This window comes from Aulostomus chinensis, chromosome 13, assembly GCF_037954235.1.
Source record: "Aulostomus chinensis isolate RoL2024-O1b breed Wild chromosome 13, RoL_Achi_v1.0, whole genome shotgun sequence".
NCBI classification, from domain to species: Eukaryota; Metazoa; Chordata; class Actinopteri; order Syngnathiformes; family Aulostomidae; genus Aulostomus; species Aulostomus chinensis.
The window spans coordinates 27,049,764-27,071,071 of NC_141332.1; the positions used below are offsets into that span (position 1 = coordinate 27,049,764).

At 47.8% G+C, this 21,308-nt stretch overlaps 1 long non-coding RNA gene across 1 annotated transcript in view; it reads left to right on the top strand.

Moving 5' to 3' along the window:
* The window catches only part of LOC147251578 (uncharacterized), a 37,939-nt gene extending 25,632 nt beyond the window's left edge, over positions 1-12,307 (top strand). Inside the window, exon 4 of the long non-coding RNA XR_015118973.1 lies at positions 11,840-12,307. This is a non-coding gene — a long non-coding RNA (uncharacterized LOC147251578). The remainder of the gene's footprint in view (positions 1-11,839) is intronic.
* The last annotated feature ends 9,001 nt before the right edge of the window (positions 12,308-21,308 follow it).

Below are 21,308 nucleotides of genomic sequence, written 5' to 3' on the forward strand. Positions count from 1 at the left end.
TTCATATAGAACAAACATCCAGTAGGACTCAGAGGTTGAGGTCAGGGGATTATAAGGACCCGTATTTACAGAGGATGAATGTTACTGTGTTTGTTCCTGTGTGCTGGACTACAAAGGCTCGTGGTCACAAAGGGTTAAAGCCGCTGAGCAGTGCAGTGGCGTTACAGGTGCGAGCTGGCGACTGTAAAAGGCCGTATTAGCCCGCAGAAATGAAGCAACTTAAACAGCAGAATAAAGCAGCAGCAGAGATGCAGAAACAATGTAATCGGCACAGCAGCTGCAGCCACACAAACACCCAGTTGCCAGGCAACACACACACACAAACTTGAAAGCATGAAGCAGGCTCAGCCAGCGTGTGAGAGGCCAGACGACTGCTACATGTCGGCCTGCACCAGCTCTTCCCATGCAGGTCGGTTATCTGCGACCCGGCACGTTTTCCTTGGCCTGTAATATTACAAGCACTGAAGATGAAGTCCGTGTACAAAATAAATAAAAATAGTAGTTTTTTGTTTTTTTTAGCTGACAGCATCATGAGGTGCCAAAAGTCAAGCCACTGCAGGAGAGATGCTTTTCTGTCTTTTATTAAACGGCTGTGAGCAGAGCAGGCCGCACTGTCGTCATGGTGCTGTTTGATGTCAATCAAACCTGCCACACGGGGGTCAAGTGGAGGTTAACCTGTCACCGTCTTTGCTGCCAGCGATACACACAGTGTGTGTGTGTGTGTGTGTGTGTGTGGGGGGGGGCGTGCTGCAAGTCACCACAATGACAGGAGTTATTTTCTGAGCTGAGTAGACAAAAAAATCAAAACTGACTTCTAAGTATCCAGCAGCAGCAGCGAAAACACGCCGGGAGCTCAAGTGGTGGGTGAAGTACTGCTTTAAGGAAGGATTTGCTGTATTACCTGGTTGTTTTGGGGTTGCTTGCTGGGGTTGGGTGCAATTTCATTGAAGGAGGGAGGTGCTGGACCTGCTCTGCTTGTAAAGTGTCAGGAGATCACTTTTGTTGTGATTTGGCGCCGTACAAATAGAACTGACTTGACTTTTTTCACCAGGTTGACAGGCAGCGCTGACTTTGTAGATCATAAGGTGCCGGAACGCAAAGCACATACGACAGCTCAGGGATGGGGCGCAGGTCCCGGAACGTAGACAGAAAACATGCTGAGAACAACATACAAACGCCCACTCGCCCATGCTGGGGGGCTCACAAGCCTCAATTTCAAATCATATCCATAAAATAAAGGTTATGATAATTTCTGATTATTTTAGGCAGCACAGGCGAGTGTCCAGCTCACCACAGGTGGGACTTACAGTCCGCAGTCTGCAACTCACGTCTCAACAGGTCCAACTTGGAAAACAAAACCAAACAAAAAAAAGAGCTAAAAATAAACCACACAAAGACTGGCATGGCGGCCTATTAATAGACTGTATGATCACCTTTCAGTTGTCCAAAACACCCCACGTCACAAGCAGGTCCGGATTCTCCTCGTCCTCTTTTTTTCAGGTTTTACTGCCTGTGTCTGTGGCCTTCTGCCCCGGCTTGGCTAGCTGTAGGAGAACCTGGCTAGCTGGAGATGAACCAGGTGAACCTGGCTAGCTGTAGGAGAACCTTGCTAGCTGGAGATGAACCAGGTAAACCTGGCTAGCTGTAGGTGAACCTGGCTAGCTGTAGGAGAACCTGGCTTGCTGGAGATGAACTAGGTGGACCTGGCTAGCTGTAGGAGAAACTGGCTTGCTGGAGATGAACTAGGTGGACCTGGCTAGCTGTAGGTGAACCTGGCTTGCTGGAGGACAACCTGGCTAGCTGGAGGTGAACCAGGTGAACCTGGCTAGCTGGAGGACAACCTGGCTAGCTGGAGGTGAACCAGGTGAACCTGGCTAGCTGGAGGACAACCTGGCTAGCTGGAGGTGAACCTGGCTAGCTGGTGGTGAACCTGGCTAGCTGGAGGTGAATCAGGTGAACCTGGCTAGCTGGAGATGAACCAGGTGAACCTGGCTAGCTGGAGATGAACCAGGTGAACCTGGCTAGCTGGAGGTGAATCAGGTGAACCTGGCTAGCTGGAGGTGAATCAGGTGAACCTGGCTAGCTGGAGATGAACCAGGTGAACCTGGCTAGCTGGAGATGAACCAGGTGAACCTGGCTAGCTGGAGGTGAACCTGGCCATCTGTAGGTGAACCTGGCTAGCTGGAGGACAACCTGGCTAGCTGGAGATGAACCAGGTGAACCTGGCTAGCTGGAGGTGAACCTGGCCATCTGTAGGTGAACCTGGCTAGCTGGAGGACAACCTGGCTAGCTGTGGCGGCGCTAGTCTCCTGCTGCAGCCGATTTTGATGGTCAGCATGACCACGGCAGCTGCCCTCGTCGCTGCTTGTGGAGGCTTTTCTGGCTCGTTTTGAAGCGTCATGCGACACTTCCTCCTCCTTGAAAAAAGACAGCAAATCGACCCGTCTTTTCTGGCATGTTGGCGTTGAAATAGTGACTGTTTGCTCCTCTGCTTGCTCTTCAGACGCGGAGAATTTCAAAAGTTTTTTGCTTGTTGTTTTTTTGTGCGTCAGGGGCGTGGTTTTTTTGGCACTGGGGCGTCAACAGATCTCCGACTCTTTCAAATGACGTTAAATCTTAATAAACAACATGAAATTCGTAGGATTTGTGCCGTAAATTAATAATGCACGTTATTATTTTATTTGAGAGATTTTTTTTAACTTTTTTTTTTTTTTTTAAATAAGAGAGGTACTGGATCTGCCCAACTATGTACCCGAATACACGGAGGCCAAAATTCGGAGGTGCCGGATCTCGTTCCGGATCTTGTTCCGGCAGGATCCGGCTCAAATGAACCCCTGTTTACAGGACACAAAGGCCACTAAATGTAGTTTGGCTGGTCTACAATGTTTTCATGAAGCTGATGAGAGAAAGGAGAGCGAGGCTTTGTGGTCCCCACCACTGTGAGCGTCTAACGAGATCTGCACTCCAGCAGCTCAACTGTTTAGATCGTATTTTTAAATAAAAAGTGGCGTTTGCTCTCTGAAGAGTGTTCCCTTGTCACTAAATCTGACGGATCGATCGTGACGCAGCAGATTTATCCGTTGTAACCGAATTAAAAAGGGAGCTTGGTTTCTTCTCCCACTGCTACTTGGAGAACATTTACGGTGGGGGGGTCATGTTGAAACTGTCATTTCGGGGGTTTGAGCTGCACATAAAAGGATGAAGGAACACACACACACACACACACACACACACACACACACACACACACATAAATCTCTCTCTCTTTTTAAACTTCTATTCATCTGAAAACGCAGAATCATGCCAAGACATAAAGACCTTGGAAACCGTCCCAGCTGCCGGGACTCAGAGAGGAACCCCCCACACCACCACCAGTCCCCGGCCTTCATTTGTCTGAAACATCTCAAAGTTAAAGAAGAAAAACCTTCACAAGGTTAAATCGCTCTGAAGCGGCTTGATTGAATGACTGACGGATGAAGTTTCCAGACAGAAAAGCTCGGAGGGCACTTTGCTCTCATTTGATGTGGAAACAGGTTTTTCATCCGGTGGCAGCGAGACGATGAAGATGAGCGTCCACTAATGACCTCCACGTCCATCAAATCAGCCTCCCCCGTCCTCCTGCGCAGGATGGAGTTTGGTGGAAAACTGTTGACCTCTCCACCTTCTCACAGGTGAGAAAATGAGGGGTTTTCTTTCTCTTCTGTCTCCCTGCGCCTCTTTCATCACCTCGGTTGTAATTAGCCAGAGCTAAGATTTTTTTCCTTTTGTCGGCTTACTGAAAGGTGGATAAGCGTCCTTTGTGCCTCTTCACACCTTTTTTATTTCCTTTTTAACAAGCTTTTTTTTATATAGAGAGAGAAAACTCCAAGCCAGCCGCCGTCTCAGAAGAAAGCTGATAACCAAGAGGGAGTTTCTACCACTCTCTTCTGCTGCCGTCTTTATCTCCCAGGACACAATTAGCTGCTCTATCGCTCATCACCATGCGGGTATTTTTCCTCTGTTTGCATTTAAAAGCCGCCATCCTTTGTCGCAGCTCACTCTCGAGAAGTTAAAAGCAGTTTTTTGGTCCATGGCGGAGGAAACACCGCTGTGTGTGGAAAGATAAAGTGGTCTCAAACAGCTTTGTTCAAGGCAGAAACAGCAGCATCCTGAATTTATCCAGTTAGAAAAAAGAAGAAGAAAAAGCACGACCACAAAAGCGTAATAATTCCTCCTTTTTATTTTTATCCTTTATGGTTTTAGACATGCCTTCTTCACCTGAGGCACGCGTTTGTCTAAATACAATAACGGCCTCGTCAGATCATCCAAACAGCTGCCATTTTGATTTTTTCTCAAACACATTACAACAGTGGTACATTCCTCACAGTTCTGGATAAGAGTTGAATTAGCATAGTTAGCATGAGTTGATGATCCTTGATGCAGACGGGGGGGGGGCATGTATCGCCTCACCCCCACCCCCACCCCCACGATTGTCCCCTCCATCTTTGCTGTAACCTGTAAGATTTACACCGTTGATGATTATTACGTAACTGTTCCCTTAAAAGTTCCTTCATGGTAAAGCGACTCCACGTGAACACTTGGAAGCTACAGAGATGCGCTGTATTCGCTTTAGGACACCGTTTCCTACCAGACACCTCAGCTGGAGGCCAGGAAGAGGTTAAAAAAGATGGCCGCCCATGGCTATGCTCAAGTGAGGGTCTGGTGTTGAAGGGAACACCTGGGGACACGGCTGAGCGCTCCAGCAATCTGCCTCAACAAATACATACATAAAAACAGGGAATTACACAGTGAGAGTCCGAATAAACAGGAGGCTACACGCTGAAGTTGGAAGGTACAAACACAAGGACACGCAGGAGCAGAGTCGTTTGAATTCTCCACGTAATTACTGGCAGCGGCCGAAGATTAATTAATCTTCAACTTTTGCCAAGTGTTCACATGTTCTCCTCTATTCAAATTCTGCAGCTCCGACTTCACCGATGAGGCTGCTCCTGAGAGGAAGCATTTACAATGCACGGAGACGAGGTGGCATTGATTTTGTTTTTATTAAGGCTGCACATATCCATACAGGATAGAGCAGCACTCAAGCGTTTTCTGCCTCAGATATGCTCTATTGATAACATATTTTCAAAAGCATGCTGAAGAACCCTCCACAGATACACGCTCTCTGTTCAAAGAGTCCCCGTCTGCCTCCGAGAGAGATTCAACAAAGTCTGACAACCTCGCCATCATTAGTCACACTCTTCACAACCACTCCAGCCTTTTCAGACTTCAGCAGCGGGCGCCTCATCCGATGCCGCGTTTGCTTGTTAAAATTAGTGTCAAAATAGGTTTGGGCAGGTGTTTTTAATCCTGGCGCTCTCGCAGTCAGCAGGTGATGTCTGACGATAGCAGAGCTGGTCAAACGCAAGGAGGCGAGGCCACAGGAGGCCCCTCGCCAATGGATCTGCACCTGGTGAAGCTCAACGCCGGTCGTCGCTCATTCAAACACGCCAGGTTTCTTCTTTTGGTCTGTTTGTAAATCCACAGGAGCCGCAGGATGAGCAGACACCTTCGGGTCATTGACTTCTGTCTGATCGGTTTACTGTGGTGATCCACAAGATTACCCACACGCAAGTTAGCAGAAGGCTAAATGGAAGTACCTGCTTGGCTAGCACAAGTCTGGTGTTTCCTAAGCACAGCTAAGCTACTTCACCACCTCCCCGTCAGCCACGTCACCATGTAGAGTCAAAAGTCTAAAGTACCGTGAAGTGGTCCAGACCAGACCCCAGACTCGGAGGGCGCAACAGAACGTCGTATGGAGGGAGATGATTGTGGGGGAACACGTGAGAAACAGTGTTGGCTTGAACGCTACAGATGCAGTCAGAGTATTTTCATCACAACCCCCAAGGGCCGGGAACCCCAGTCAGTTTTCCCGGTTCAGGAGAGCCCTGGCGTACGTCCCGTGTCTGAAAATGTCACTCTTTTGCTGGAAATGTATGAATGAGACATCATGTCTTCTTTGACTTCACTCCCAGGGTTTATTTGGCGGAGGATGATTGTCTGATGTGAACGCCGCTTCGCGCTCCTTGTCATTTAAAGAGCTCGCTCCCCGCTGCTGTCTTTGATCCCTCTCTCCTCCAAGACAGCGGGGTGCCGCCATTCATTCCTCGACGGCGGCTCTGCAGACTTGACTGACACACAGCAGACGGGACGACGCCTCGCTGACGGGCTGCTGTCACACCTGGCTGCTGCGGATTGGACTGAATTGGAGCAGAATCTCATGATTAGAATCGTTCACTCTCTCCTAAAATTATGGAGTCAATATTATAGGATGTAATACCTCCGACAGAGGTTCCATGGCAGAAGCTTGGTCATCGGCACCGTGACGCTGCTGACGCTGTACCTCACCTTCCAAAACACAGCAACGCAGTCTTGAAACAGGATTGCTTCATGATCTCTGAACCCTATTATTATTATTATTATCATCATCATTATTGTTATTATCATTATTATTCTTATTATTTTATTATTATTATCATTATTATTATTATTATTATTATTATTATTATTATCATCATCATCATTATTATTATCATTATTATTATTATTATTATTATTATTATTATTCAGCTCGAAGATAGACGCTAACTTGAGAGTGCTAACGTCATGCAGGGAGGACCACCAACAACGGTGTCCATCCAAAACAGTTAGAGATCCCAACCGATAGCTTAGCTAGGACTTGTTGTCTCTGGTCCCTCGCTACCCTAGCAGGCGGACACAGGGCCTGAGCACACCTGCACAGGGCCAGGAGGTGACCCTGGGAACAGGTACTTCATTTTTTTGGTGTAACTGAACTTCCTGGGCCGCCCTCACCTCGACAAAGAGATACTCAGTCGGGCTTATAGTGTTGCCTTGCACATATTTATTTTCCTGGAGGGAGCGTCCTCCTTTCGCGGGAGCCAAATGTCGCCTCCCCCCTGCCTCATCTGCGCGGACGTGCTGAGGCCTGACAGCAGTTGCATTGTGGGTCTGATCCTACAGTGGCAGATTGTTGTTGTTGTTGTGCAGCAGAGTTACAGCAGCCTGAGGCTGTCACGCAGGAAGGGAAAGGCTGCACTCTGGTTTTTGGAAGGAGGGAAGGGGGGGTGGGGTTGATCTGTGGAACGTCAAACAGGCTGTGATGAAAAAAATACTAAGATGAAGAACTGCCAGAAATTACTACTGCTATGTGTTACTGCAGTACTAGTACTGTGATCCTCCTCCAGCAGTAGCAGCAGGCATGTTGTCTCTCAGCTGGAGGTTTTTGCTCTTACTCGTCATTTCATCATTGGATGGTAAATTATACCAGATGAGGGGAGCTGAGCATCCTGGGAGAATGGGCCAGTGTTTCGCCAATCTGTTGCTGTGGCGACGGCTGTGATGGCGATGATCCCCTCTGTTTCTGTATATCCCTCTCGTCTGCCCCCCCTCCCCGTCTGGGTGGTTGGTTGTGTTTGCTGCCTTCATTACATCTGACGGTAGAAATGTTAAAATGTCTTTTGTTCGCTTGCTTCATCTCCTCTGGTCAGAGGCCAGTCCCTCCGTCTCTCACCGTCGCTGCACCTCGCTGTTGGAGAGAGCTTTAGTCGATTCAGCGGAGAGATGAAGCAACAGCTTTCTACTGCTCCTACCCCTCCCTCCATCCTTCCCCCTCTAACCCCGCAGACACATTAATCTCTCAGTTTACAGACACAATCGGCCCTCAAGAATTGGACTTGAGATAATTGTGTTGCCATCCCATTTCACCTGGAACAGAATCGCATTCACGTTTCCATCAATTCGGAGGACAGGACGATGACTTACGTTTGTTTCCTAGAGACTTAACCTGAGCATCTCAACCCTAACCCTTACCTGAAAGCACGCCGGTTTAACCCGGACTCATGCTGCGACCTAGCCTGGTATTGCTAAACTATATAGCTTTTGAGTAAATACATGAAAACAGTCCTTCCTGAGTCATTTATTACTTTCTGATTCTTTGAAAGTAGGAAAAAGGTACAATCCTCCCTAAAATTACTGTAACTTTAAACCATCTTTTTTTTTTTTTTTTCAGCCAGAACACAAACACTTGCGCATGGCGTCCACATATGTACGTCTGGAGTCTCTCGAGTCCTTTACTAGACTGGAGATCCATTTACTTTCTCAGGAAACGTCCGTGCTGGCAGATGAGAGTGTAAAGCTCCTCTACTCTATATTTTCTTTAAGTGTATTGAAATCAAAAATAAGCGTTTCCTGTGGATTTGAGGTAGATCGAAGAGAGGGTGTTAGCGAAACATGCTAACGGGCTACATTTCATATTTTCAAGTCATAAATTGGAAACAACATGGTGCTACAGAAGAGATGTGTTTGGATGTGTTGATTTAAACTTTTAAACAGCACGTTGATGGTTGTTTCCAGTATTTTCCCCAGTTTAACTTCCTTTAGTTGCATTTCCCCAGTTGTGAGATTCAAGCCCAACATTGTGTGTCTCCACTCAGTCACTTCAGGAGAGACCGCTGCGGTATCTCACCTGTACGGTCCAGGGAAACGCTCCAGGTTTGTTTTTTTTGTTATTTTCACTTGAGGTATGTGGGACACATAAACTCAATGTCATCACTGTATTTTTGGGGAACCTACAGAAGGTCCAGTACGTACTGTTGTACTGTTAGACTGTCCAATACACTACACTAAATACCTCAGGCTAGTGGCTAGTAACGTTAGCTCTTTGACTGTCGTCGCCAGCGCTGGTATAACCAAGGCTCCATGGTGACACGTAGTTTGTTAGGAGATAGGGTAAAAGAGCATTTTGACTATAAACATGCGGGTTTGTATTGTACTGAACCTTTAAAATACCAATTTCCATCCTAATTTACACTGTGGGGACCTGCTTTTTGCTCCCAAACATGCTGCGAGTCCCTGCACCAGATTAATGTCCCCACAACGTCACACACTCACACAGATGGAGTCATTTTTGGCAAGCGCAGCGCTGTAATTATTCCCCCCCCTCCATCCATAATCATCTTCATGAAAATTCACCACCACAGGCTCGAGTCCACACTCCTGGCCCCGCCGTATCTGTTTGATGTGTTTTCATGACGATATGGCGGCAATATGGTGCCCGCCCGGTGCCCGTGTTGTTGTGGGGGGGCTGCGGATAATTAACGGCCGTTCCAATATGGCTGAACACCTGCTGGCGGGCCCTGCGGTCATCTGGGTTGGCAGCCCTTCGACCTCTCGACAAACACCAGGAGGGAGGAAGCGGTCTGGTGGAAGCTCGTTAGAGGAGGAGGAGGAGGGCGGCGGTTTTGTTGGAGGGATGAAGAGGTGGAAACTATCATCGGAGTCTGAAGTTGTCATAACCCCTGCGGAGAGAATCACGTCGAGCAGTTAAGAGCCCAGTGTCGTGAACTCTAAATTGCATGAAACTTGTGAGCGTGCTCATTTAGCCGTTGCCGGCGCCTCGCTCGTTACCTGGATGTTTGCTCCCGAGCTGCCTCAGAGGTATTAGTGAGGTTCAAGGCTTCTGCTGGGGGAAGGTCTGCTGACACACGCAGGTCCAGCTCTCTCCTCCGCTGCTGGATGAGTCAGTTCCAGGTCAGGTTCTTTGATTTCTGTAAGAGCGAGACTTGGTGCTGCTGAACCTCAAATCCTAGCAGAGGAGAGGAGCGGCGATCAGCCGCTGCTTCTGAGACAGTACGACAAATTAAACCTGCGGTGACTTTTACCAGCAGCCTGAGCGATGATGAAGCTTGTGGCTGGTGGGGGTCGGGCCTTCACTTTCTCCTCCAGACTGAGGTTCTCACACTTGTGTTCGGGTAGAATCCTCTTCATTTTTTACTTTTATACCCAGAGTAAAGAAGGCCCCCCCATTATAACACCACTCCAGCTGTGAGACCATGCTTCAGGTCTTGAGCCCCCCCGTCTCTACAACGGCTGAATACACCTAAACTCTGAGCACAACATATTTGAGTTCCCCAGGTACAGCAGGTAAGACGGTGTGAGGGAGGGACGAGAACCAAACTCCACCCGTTCTCCCTCCTGACTTGTTCAAAACCTGCTGCAGACGCACCGCGGAACAGAAACTGGAACATTAACGTACCGTTTTCAAATCCAAGCAGGTTTATTCATTTTGATAGTCACTTTTTTTTTTGCGTAGTACTGTCGGGTGACAGCAGGTGGGGCTGCGTCCCCCAGCGGTGGCGGTAATAGTCAAGGACGTGGAGGAGCATGTGGAAGTCATGTGTCAGACGCAGTTACCGCCGCGCTCGGTAAACACGCAGCTCCTCGGCGCTGCCTACGTCTCTCACCCCTCGTCTCCCTTTTGTTATCATTTGTTCTGCGTTTGATCTGCTGATTGCATAATTGCCATTGTATAATCATCTTTTTATAAACTGACCTGCATAATGAGGCTGCCGTTTCTGTCAAACTAGCTGAAGCAAAAGACATGTTATGTAACTCCAAAGTGCTGCTCGCTGCTGCGGGTCACTGCAGTTTACTGTGATTAGAGTTGATTATTTACAGAAACGCACGGCCGCAGAACCAGATGCCCCGGATCAGTGTTCAGCAAGACTGCTGTATGGATGATGGAGGGACAAAGGAAAAAAACAACTGTCAAGTTTTGTTTTGGTGTTTTATTACAGAAGTTTGGAGACTTTTAGCAAATCTTTGACAAGTATTTATACACAACAAGTATTCATGACGTGTAGCAACTGCAGGTTTTTATGTGACGGTTAATTAAAGAGCAGACCAGTCAGATACAAGGGAAACGTGGAGATTTACACCGCCAAAATAAGAGCGAGTGACATCAATATGGAGCTGGATTGTGGTATTGACACATCTGAGCTGTTTACATCTTGGCAGCCTCAGTGAGTGAGACGTTCAGAGCCCTGCGCCCCGACAGGTTTTCATCAACGTTTGTCACCCGTCTGTTGAATTTCATGTCTCTAACTGCCTCTGGTTACTTTAAATGCTTTTGTGAGACACGGAGAATAAAGCGAATTTGATGAAGTATTACAGTTGTGAGCTTTGATTCGGACTTTTTTTATTTATCTATTTACCTGACAGATGTGAGTCCGTGCGGAGAGTTGAAAGCGGGATGCTAGTTTTGTGTTGTTTCAGCTCCTGGCTCTGATGAATGTTGTCTCTCCAGAAGCCTTTCAAACCTGCCAGTGGGTTTAATTAAACTGGATTACTCTGCTGATTCATCATGTTTGTGTTTCATGCCATTTGACATGTTGTGTGCCATTTATTAGATTCATCTTAATTAGCCGCCTTTATGGCGCAGTGTTTTACAGCCGTATTTCTCTCTGTTTGTGACCCCGATGAGTTCTCTTCTTCTTTCCAGAGAGAAAAAGGGCTAATAAAGCGTTCCCTTCTTCCAACGGCTCCCTTTTAATAAATCCATAAAATATTTTTGACTGTTCAAAAACGCCTGTAGCTGTTGTGTCTCACAAATCGATTTTCTTCTCCATTTTTTATTGTGCAATATCAATAATAAAGACGATATTTAGGGCTATAAAATAAACCTGGACACGGAACCCAGCAGGCAGGCGCTCCCATCAACGGGTACGTGTAGGAGAAGTGTTTGTACCCTCGGAACATACGCAGATGTTCTCATTAGAACAGGAAGGACCTCTGCTCGCCTCATATCTTTTTATTTTTTCCTTCGGTCGTCTGTACAAACTTTATTATAAATACGCCAAATTCTGAGCAGACTTCTGGTTCTGGAGGTGTTGTGAGAGCTGCGGTTCTTCACAGACCACATTGGAGTACACAAAATATAGTACCAGCTAGTACTTCTTTACTTCATAAATTAACTTGAAAATGTTTGCGGTGTTTTACACAGACAGTTGGAGATCCGTGCGGCCACCACGGAGAACGGTTCCGTCTGTTCAAGCATGTGGAGAACAAGCTTTAAATCCAGCAAGCAAGTGATCCAGCAGGGCTGAAGGAAGTTCCTCTGAAACGTCCAGAGTGAAGATCGACTCCAGGATGTCATCCTGACGGGTGAGAACTCCCGCCTGCCAGGAACAGTCTAGGTGCTGGCGTTCTACGTTCCTCAGCTCTAGATGTCAGGTTACCAGAGGCTCAGGCTCTGATGTTCCCCACACGTTCCCAGTTTAAAACCATAGTGAGATAAACCCTGAGAACATGAAGATCAAATACCAAACTGCAGGTTATGCTGGTCACGTTCTTCCAATCAGGTTTAGATGAGGACCTGAATGTTCCTCCCTTAATAGATAGAAAGTTTTAGCTGCAAACAATAAATGTCTTCAGGAAAATAAATCCTCATTGTTCACTTCAGTGCTGTTTCAAAGGGATTAAAAAGACTAAATGTCTTCTTGTTCCTCTATATTTTATTCCGGCTTCTTGTTTTATGTGCGTTTCCCTCCCCCTTTCCTCCATCGCTCCCCCTTTCCTCCATCCCTCCCCCTTTCCTCCATCCGTTTACTTTCTTCAGTATCCTCCCCGCTCCAAACCAGTGGGGCCCTTCCCCCTCCGGCCTGCAGAGGTCACTGTGGATCTTTGTCTTCCCTGCCTCCCTCAGCCCCCGTAGTAAAACGCCTCCCAGGCATCATTTTCTTGGTCAAAGTATAATTTTTTTTTTGTGCATAATGGAAGATGGAGAATATTAACGGGGCAAATATCTGATTTCATGCAAAGAAAATATCTGATGTACAGAGAGGAATATTAAACATGTCTCCTGGTATTGTAGTTTTTAGGGCGACGTGGTGCTAAACAAAAAGAGCTTTTTAATCTCACCCAGGGTGGGAGAACAGGAGGGGGATGGAGGGGATGCAGGTAGAAGAGCAGCTACAAGGCCTCCTCCACCCTCAACATGCTCGCCGCTGAGCTGTACAGCCGCTGAGCTGAAGGGTCACTTGATACGAATCACAAAAGAACACATTTTGACACTCACTGAGGCGTACAGAGAGCCTCACACGCTGAGATTCTAGACCTCCTTGTTCTGCAAATTGTACTTCCTTATACCAGGGTGTAAGACTACTGTTTCCTGAGTAATCGTATGAATAACTTGGGGGGGGGGGGGGGTGTTGATTCCTGGCGAATGGAAGTCTATTTTTAGAACTCGTCTTAAAACACGGTAGCCGACAACAACAATATAACCAATCAACAATAACAGGTACCAACTGATACAAAGAAGTTAGGAATATAAAATAGAACTGTTGACTGAGCTGATGGGGGGGGGGGGGGGCCTTGTCCTGTTGATGGGCTTTTGCTAGGCGACATGTTGGAGGCATTCACCTGCAAGTCGGACTAAAAACAGACGTATTGACGAGGTCCAAGCTTGTCGATCCAGGTGGTGTGGAGAGAGTAACGAAAACATGGTGGCAGCCATGTCGAGGTAGTGGAGGTGTAAATATACAGCTCAGAGATCATAGCTCACGCGCTAACAACAAGCTAACAGCAGAAGGAAGTGCTTCAAATTCCAGTCAGTTCAGAGTACAACTCTCAAAGCAGCTAGTTTGCAGTGGCGTTGATGCTTTTATTTTGAAGGTGAGAACACAAAACAAACAATCAAAACAGACACCAAAAAAAAGTACAAAATGTCGTGTCTCCTCGTGGGCACCTCGATGTTCTGGTTGGCTCTGATCCGTCAGCGTGCTGGTGGATTACTGATCACATTCTGGACAGGAAATCCACGAGAGTTTGGGAGCAGTTTAGCTGTTGTTAGCGTCAGCCTCCGTTAGCTTCCGGCTAAATGTACATGGCTGGTCCTTCCTGCATCCCGGAGTCACTAAGAAGTGATGCAGGAAGGAATACACCATCCTTGTGTACTCGGGACACCTATTAGCGAGTACTTGAAAGGCAAAATACACTTTATTGGAGAAGAAGTAGAAGTACCACTTTAAGGTAAAACATACTGCACTTGCAGGGGCTTTTGTAGGGAAATAATGGCTTTGAGAGAGGAAATATTTTTCTTGGTGGTTGTTTTGTTGTATCAGGACACTGCATTTCTTACAGCTCTGCCTATCAATATCAGAGCCTCTCGTCCCCGCGGGAGCTCCTGGCTTTGCTAAAAGGAACCTCACATCTCAGCTTGTTTCAACAGAAAATCGTCACATTTCTCCAAATGTCTGCATTTACCATCTCAGAGCTCTCATCCAGTCAGCCTGACATTGCTGCTCTGAAGCTGCAAACACACTCACACACACACACAAAAACCTAATTCAACTTAGAGAAGGCTTTTGAACAAGAAACACTAAAAAACGACCGTTTCTTTCAAGGGTTTTAAAAGCAGCGCTCACAAAAGAGGGTCGTGCTCGTCGATGATAGAAATATAAATGAGCAGCGAGAACCGTTTTAATCTGCTGCTGGGATTCGGGTCAGCGTGACCGCTCACTCTGCTCCCGTTGTAGTTGCTGCTGTAAACAGGGTCTTAATGCACAACAACAAATAATAAGCATTAGAACTAATGATGAGAACAACAGAGTGCTCATTAAACATGATGTCAGCATCCTGCCGATGAAAGAGAACCCAGGCAGAAAAACACAAAATGGAGGATATTTATGGACTCGCAGGAGATGTCTTTTGCGCGATGATGCAAAAACACACATGATGTTTTACCCACACACACGCACACACACACATCCATCTGCAGGCTTTGTGTTGTCCTGTTTTATTCTTAAAAAGGGAGAAGTCAGATCCTTAGCAGTCAGACTGACTCACTCGTCTACAGTACAATATATCGCATTGGCTCGCTGCCCACGGATCTGCTCGTATAGATTCTCAGATTAAACACAGCCAGCAACAGAATGTTTATCCTTTCAAGTTGATGTTTTCAGTGTCTGAAGTGCATTCTGAAACATTCCTGCAGTGTTAGAGGCTGAGTGAAAGACGTCTTTCTTCCACTGCAGACGCAGACAGAAACACCTGAGAGAGTCACTCTGAGAGTCTGCAGTGTTTTCCCAGAGGCCAGCAGGGCTGACGCGACAGAGTGAAACCAGTCAGGTTTACCGGCTGGTTCCTGTCTGAAAAGGCAGCATGTCTGCCATAAAACATGCGTTTGGTGTTTGCGATGTGGTGATTCGCTCAGTGCCTGCCATCGTAACAACCACAATAACAATGAACTTTATTCATACGGCACCTTTCGTACAGGAAATGCAGTTCAAAGTTCTTTACAGAAGGAGATTAAAACGCTTTAAAAGCGTGATGAAAACATGAAGAATAATGACAGCAGAATCGGATAAATAATAGTCAAAATCAAAATAGTGAGTCACAGGAATGAAGAAAAATAACAAAGTGAAATGAAATTCATGGATAAAAGTGCGGCAAGAACATCAGCCATTAAAAAAGTGTAGCAGAGAGGAGGTGCAAGGCTGCTCGCTGCTGGGGAAACCGATGTGGGCCGTGTGGCGAGCTGGCGTCCGGAGTGAGGCTGCATCATCCACCTTCCTCCTGCCGGTGCAGGAAACCTCCAACCAACCAGCAGCAGGTGATCGCGGTGTTCGAGAGGGCATGTAGCTAACAAGGGAGCTAACAAGAGAGCTAGCAACGTAGCTCGGTCCTCGCACATTTAGGGCTTTGTATCCGAGGAGGAGGACCTTAAAGTCGATTCTGAAAAGAACAGGAAGGGCCGCTAAAACTGGAGGAACGTGTTCCCTCCTCCTGGCTTCCACTCGTTGAGTCTAAAAGCCTCGTTTCCCTAAAAAGTCAAATGGATTTTACAAAAGCAGCGGAAGCAGGAATGCAAGATCCAGCCGTTTCCCTCGAGTGGGGCAGCGCAGGTAAATTAGTTGGCAGTGTTTTTCTGTCACAAGGGGGCAGCGTGACAATGGATGTAACAGGCAGCGCAGAAGAAGAAAACCCAGAAATTCAACAGGCCGGCCATCGTTCTTAGTCTGCAGATGTTTAACAGGAGAAAATGGAGGGAGGTCTGGAGGGGTGGACCAGCTGTTCCGGTTGTAGTAGTCAGAGCTAACTTAGCTGTTGAAGCAGGCGTCTTTGTTGCCAAGACACCGGGACCAGCTTCTCCAGGACCCGCGTGATGCTGTTACGTCGCATCTTTGAACTCCTAATTGAGTTTTCAGCCAGGGTTCAGAACGGGTTTAGGCTAATTCAAGAAAAGAAAGCCTCGCTGACAAATCAAGCAAACAAACTGTGAATGTGTTCTCGTCTCAGCCAATCTTAACCCTACAGGACGGTCGTGAGTCCCCCAGGAACGAGTCCAACCCTCAGGAAGAGCTCGCAAAAACACGGGGGGCAAAACCAGCATAATTATGAATGAATGTTATTTCCTATTGCGTTGCCTGCTATGAGCAGGATCATGTTCATGATCAGCAGAGGCAAGACGTCGTGGCATGAAGATTCTAATAATCAATAACTTTCATGGAAGAACTGATCTATATTTTAACTGATTGGCCTGGATTATGAATGGCAGCCGTGTGGCGGGCTAAGATATCACCACTCCGCCAGCTCTGGGGTGATCTCGCCTGAGAAGGTCCGCCGGTTGAAGACGTTCAGAGAGGGTGTTTCATGTGATTACGAGGCTTTTGTGCCTTCGCCAACCGAAGCCACAAGGAAACAGCTTTAAAAACGCCGGCGCTGAGCTCCAGACGAGCTCTGAGTGGGAGGACGAGCAAGCAAAAAGGTGGGAAACCATCGCTTCCGCCTGAAGAAATTACCACTTCACCGTGAAAACATGCAGCTCCGAAGGCTGTGCTGATAAAAAAAAAGCAAAAGAAAAAAAAAGCGGGAAGTAAATAAGAAGCAGCACTCTGCCGCCTCCCGTCCTGTTCATTTATTCTCACCAGGCAGAGTTTATCATTAGGAGTCCACAAAAACATCAGTCATGCTACAGCGTGCTGGTATTCCACCATTATGGCAGAAGCCACGGCTCCCTGTGAAAAAGACAAAATGTGTGAATTTCTCCATCTGATGTGTGTTTGTGGCCCCAGGCTGCTTTCAAGGCAAACACTTCTTAAGAAAACTGGAGGATTTTCTCCCCACTAAAAGGTTGAAGAACATTACGTTGAGTGTAAATAAACATGCTGTAATTTCTCAGCAGAAGCAGAAGTCGCGCGCTCGTCACACTGCTCCTCTGGGTTGTTGGCCTACGAAATCGACAGGAAACATCCAATAAACCTTGCAAACAAAGCCGGAGAGCGCCGTCCCTACACAACCATGGAAACACCTCTCAGCCAATCAGGAGCTTTTATCAGCCTGTCGATGCAGCGCGGTCACACGGTGAGCTATCGACCATTCAACCCTTTTAACATTAGAGTTTCTTTGACGGTGCTGAAAGACAACCTGCGGCGGGGATCAAATCCACGGTCTGCTGCGTACCGAACGTTCCCCTGTCCGGGCCTCCACGTTAGAGAACATGAAAGGAACCTTCATCAATTGCCAACAAAAAAGCAACTGGAAATGAATGCCGGAAAGGAAAAGGAGCGCCGGGAGGATTTAACAGCAGCGACGGAGCCGTAGGAACAGGAAACCAGTCGGATGGTTCATAACCAGGCTGGAAGCTGCTGGTCAGCAGGACGGCGAGGCGGGCGATCGATGGACCAGCCTGCCAGTTGCTGACTGGTTAGTGACTGGATGTTGTGAGGCTCAGCTCGTCAATGTTGGCGATCGATGCTGAAAACAAGCAGACACAACCTGCTGTGTGTGTGTGTGTGTGTGTGTGTGTGTGTGTGTGTGTGGTGGTGGGGGGGGGGGGCGTTTGTCCTTTGTTTTCTCAGCAGCAGAGGCAGAAAAGCTTTCATTCTGGGAGCCCTAAACAAAATCAGGAGTACAGACACAGACAAAAGAACAAGGCTTCTCTCTGGAAACTATTTCATAAAACACAGTTGATGTGGGTCTCTGCAGGGGTTTGCCTGTGAAGCACTAAAACTCAGAAAAGAAGCTGCTATCACTCCTAAACTGATTTTTTTGTTGTTCTGAGGAGTGAAACAGCAGCTGTCAGGCAGGATTGAAAGGAAATGATCAATTAGACAGAAGGTGCAACTCAGGAAATGGTTGGAAGTGTTGAGGAAAAGAGAAACTGAGCGCTAGAATAATCGAGAGGTGCAGCACTGAGACCTAAAACCTGAATGTGAGTTCTTGTAAGAACCTCCCGCTCCCTCGTCTGCAAGTCACTGGGTTTGTGGTTGAATGAGGAAAATCAAGTGTGTGGTTCCCAGTAGCTGGAGATATCAGCAGGTTCAGTTCTACATCAGATCCACCAGTAAACACCAGACCGGTGGATGTTGGAGGTTCAGTTCTACATCAGATCCACCAGTAAACACCAGACCAGTGGATGGTGGAGGTTCAGTTCTACATCAGATCCACCAGTAAACACCAGACCAGTGGATGGTGGAGGTTCAGTTCTACATCAGATCCACCAGTAAACACCAGACCGGTGGATGGTGGAGGTTCAGTTCTACATCAGATCCACCAGTAAACACCAGACCAGTGGATGGTGGAGGTTCAGTTCTACATCAGATCCACCAGTAAACACCAGACCAGTGGATGGTGGAGGTTCAATTCTACATCAGATCCACCAGTAAACACCAGACTGGTGGATGGTGGAGGTTCAGTTCTACATCAGATCCACCAGTAAACACCAGACCAGTGGATGGTGGAGGTTCAGTTCTACATCAGATCCACCAGTAAACACCAGACCGGTGGATGGTGGAGGTTCAGTTCTACATCAGATCCACCAGTAAACACCAGACCGGTGGATGTTGGAGGTTCAGTTCTACATCAGATCCACCAGTAAACACCAGACCGGTGGATGGTGGAGGTTCAGTTCTACATCAGATCCACCAGTAAACACCAGACCGGTGGATGGTGGAGGTTCAGTTCTACATCAGATCCACCAGTAAACACCAGACCGGTGGATGTTGGAGGTTCAGTTCTACATCAGATCCACCAGTAAACACCAGACCGGTGGATGGTGGAGGTTCAGTTCTACATCAGATCCAGGTGGGTCTTGGAGTCGTGGAGAGTCTTAACCTGGGTTGCTAACCAGAGTCTGAGGAGCCTACAGAGGCCGTGGAGAACAAGCTGGAAGTCTGTTGTGCATCGAGGTGCTGATCAAATGCGTTTGGCTCTCAAAGATACTTTGATGATTATTAGTTGTAGTTATTAATTTAGTGGGATGTAATTTAGAATAAACCCCACCTGGGGCACCACCCTGAAAGCACCAAGGGAAGACAAGAGGGCACTGGTAGCATGGTTGTAGCCCCCAGCTTGTCAAGCTAGGTGGGCATGTTCCAGCAACGAGGCCGTACAGATGGCAACAATCGGTCCGCCCACAAACGGCTTCCAATGATCCATAGTTATGATTGTTGTTATTATTATTATTTCACAGTCTGCTGACAGCCGTTGGTCCGGCCATGAGGGCCCACAACTCGTTCCCTTTTTTTGTAGTTATTTGGAGCTCACAAAGTAAAACTTGTGCCCACAAATTAAGGGAACGAGTCAATGACTTCATCGAAGGGAACGTGTTTTCTGGAAGCTGCAATTTAAGCAAATGAAGAAAACAAGGAGTACATCTTGGCTTCCAAATGACGTCTTTGTGGGAAGAAGTTTCATCTTGAGGGTTGTCCACAGCTTTAGGAGTCACGCTTGAGAACTGCTGCGTTCCTCACATGCCTCAGTGACTCATCGTCATAGCGCCAGGTTTATGTGATCCTAATCAGCCTCATCAGGCGGCCTCCGAGATGCTGGAGCTTCACTTTAACACCGATTTCACTTCATTTCTTCACGATGTGTTTGAGGTCCCCAAAAGTTCGGAGGTCAAACGTACAAGCAGCAGATCTGCTGAAAATAAACCAGGGCACAGACGGCGACGGAGGCAGGGACCGTGAGTCTGCTGACGCCGTGAATCTGCTGACGCCGTGAATCTGCTGACGCCGTGAATCTGCTCTCCAGTTTGGCAGAGATGGACAGAAGGGTTCTGAAGCCGCTAGCAGTGAAGTGTTGTCTCTCTTTTCTCTCCAGCCTTCATCATCCTCTCGCCATTCAGCGCCACACCTCACTGTGAGGACGCTCATTCCCCTCGTCCCCCGCTGCCTGCAGAAATTGGCCCAGAGGACTAAAGGAGGGGGGGGGGGGGGGGGGGGTTGGAATTGTCTCTGAAAAACAAAGCCCTCCATCCAGTTCAGACCAAAACCTTGTCTGGCCTTTCAGCACCGCTGCTGGTTTAGCGTCTGTTAGTGCGATAATGAACTCGGACCACCTGGACTCAGAACTTTACAAAACATTACCCTCGTGGGGACCTGAGCTTCTCAGACTTTCTCTTGCTAACCTGCAGCGTTTCTGCCAACATGAACTCTGCTCTTATTCTGCCGGTCCGTCGTCTCTTGGATTGCGTATTTTTGTTGCGTTCGTAGAGAAACGTGGTCACGATGTGTCCTTTTCAGACGAAAGCAGACTCACCGCGGTTTCCTCACGAAGCAGCGCCCCGAGATGCTTCTGGGACGCGCCTCAAAACACGCCATCCGACGTCAGGTGTCTCATGTGACGTTGAGACGTGTCGCGGCCTCCATTTGCTTTAGTCACAAGACAACTGGAATAAAGGGCAACCTGAAGACCCGCCTCACTCCCCAAGCCTCCATCAGAGCTGTGGCGTGAGGGGGAGGGGGAAGGACACCCGCTGCCAGGAGCAGAGGGCCGGTCTCAGACTGACAACAACTTGAAACATTGGGTCCTTATAAGACCTGGACCGTCCTACTGGGCCTGCGGGACGGACTAGAGCCTCAGAACTGAGTCGGCAGTCCGGTCTGATGTCCTCAAGGTGGAATCTGGACAGGAGGAATGATGGGAAAGATTGGAGTTTGGAACCGTCACAGGAAGTCTAAGCCGATGTGGCCACGAGGTGATTCATCAGATCTGAAATCAACAGTAATCACTTGATGGTTCTCTTTTTTTGTTCTTTCTATCTCAGCATAAAAGGAAAATGATGCTACAGTGGTTTCGAGCGGTGTTGCCATGACAACGAGCCACACCAAGGGAGCACCATAAGTTCAGTGGAAGCAGACATCGTGGTCCCGAAAAATGGAACTGAGTCGGGTTCCGCCGTCTGACGAGTCTTAACAACATATTAATATCTGCAAATGAGTCGTTTGACCGCAAGATGGCGCGAGGTGATGAGTCATCGTTAGCAGGTTGTGTCCATCCTGACGGGACCATGAATTTCTGCATTTCATCAAACCCGATTCAATCAACATCAAGCACAGCAGCCGTCAATCATGAATCTGGGAACCAAAGCCCCAGAAAGAGAGGAAACGGAGGTGAGGCCTCCAGCAGGCTCGCCACGGCGCTCCGGCTGGTTGGTCAATTCACAAATGACTCGGAACTGATCGGAG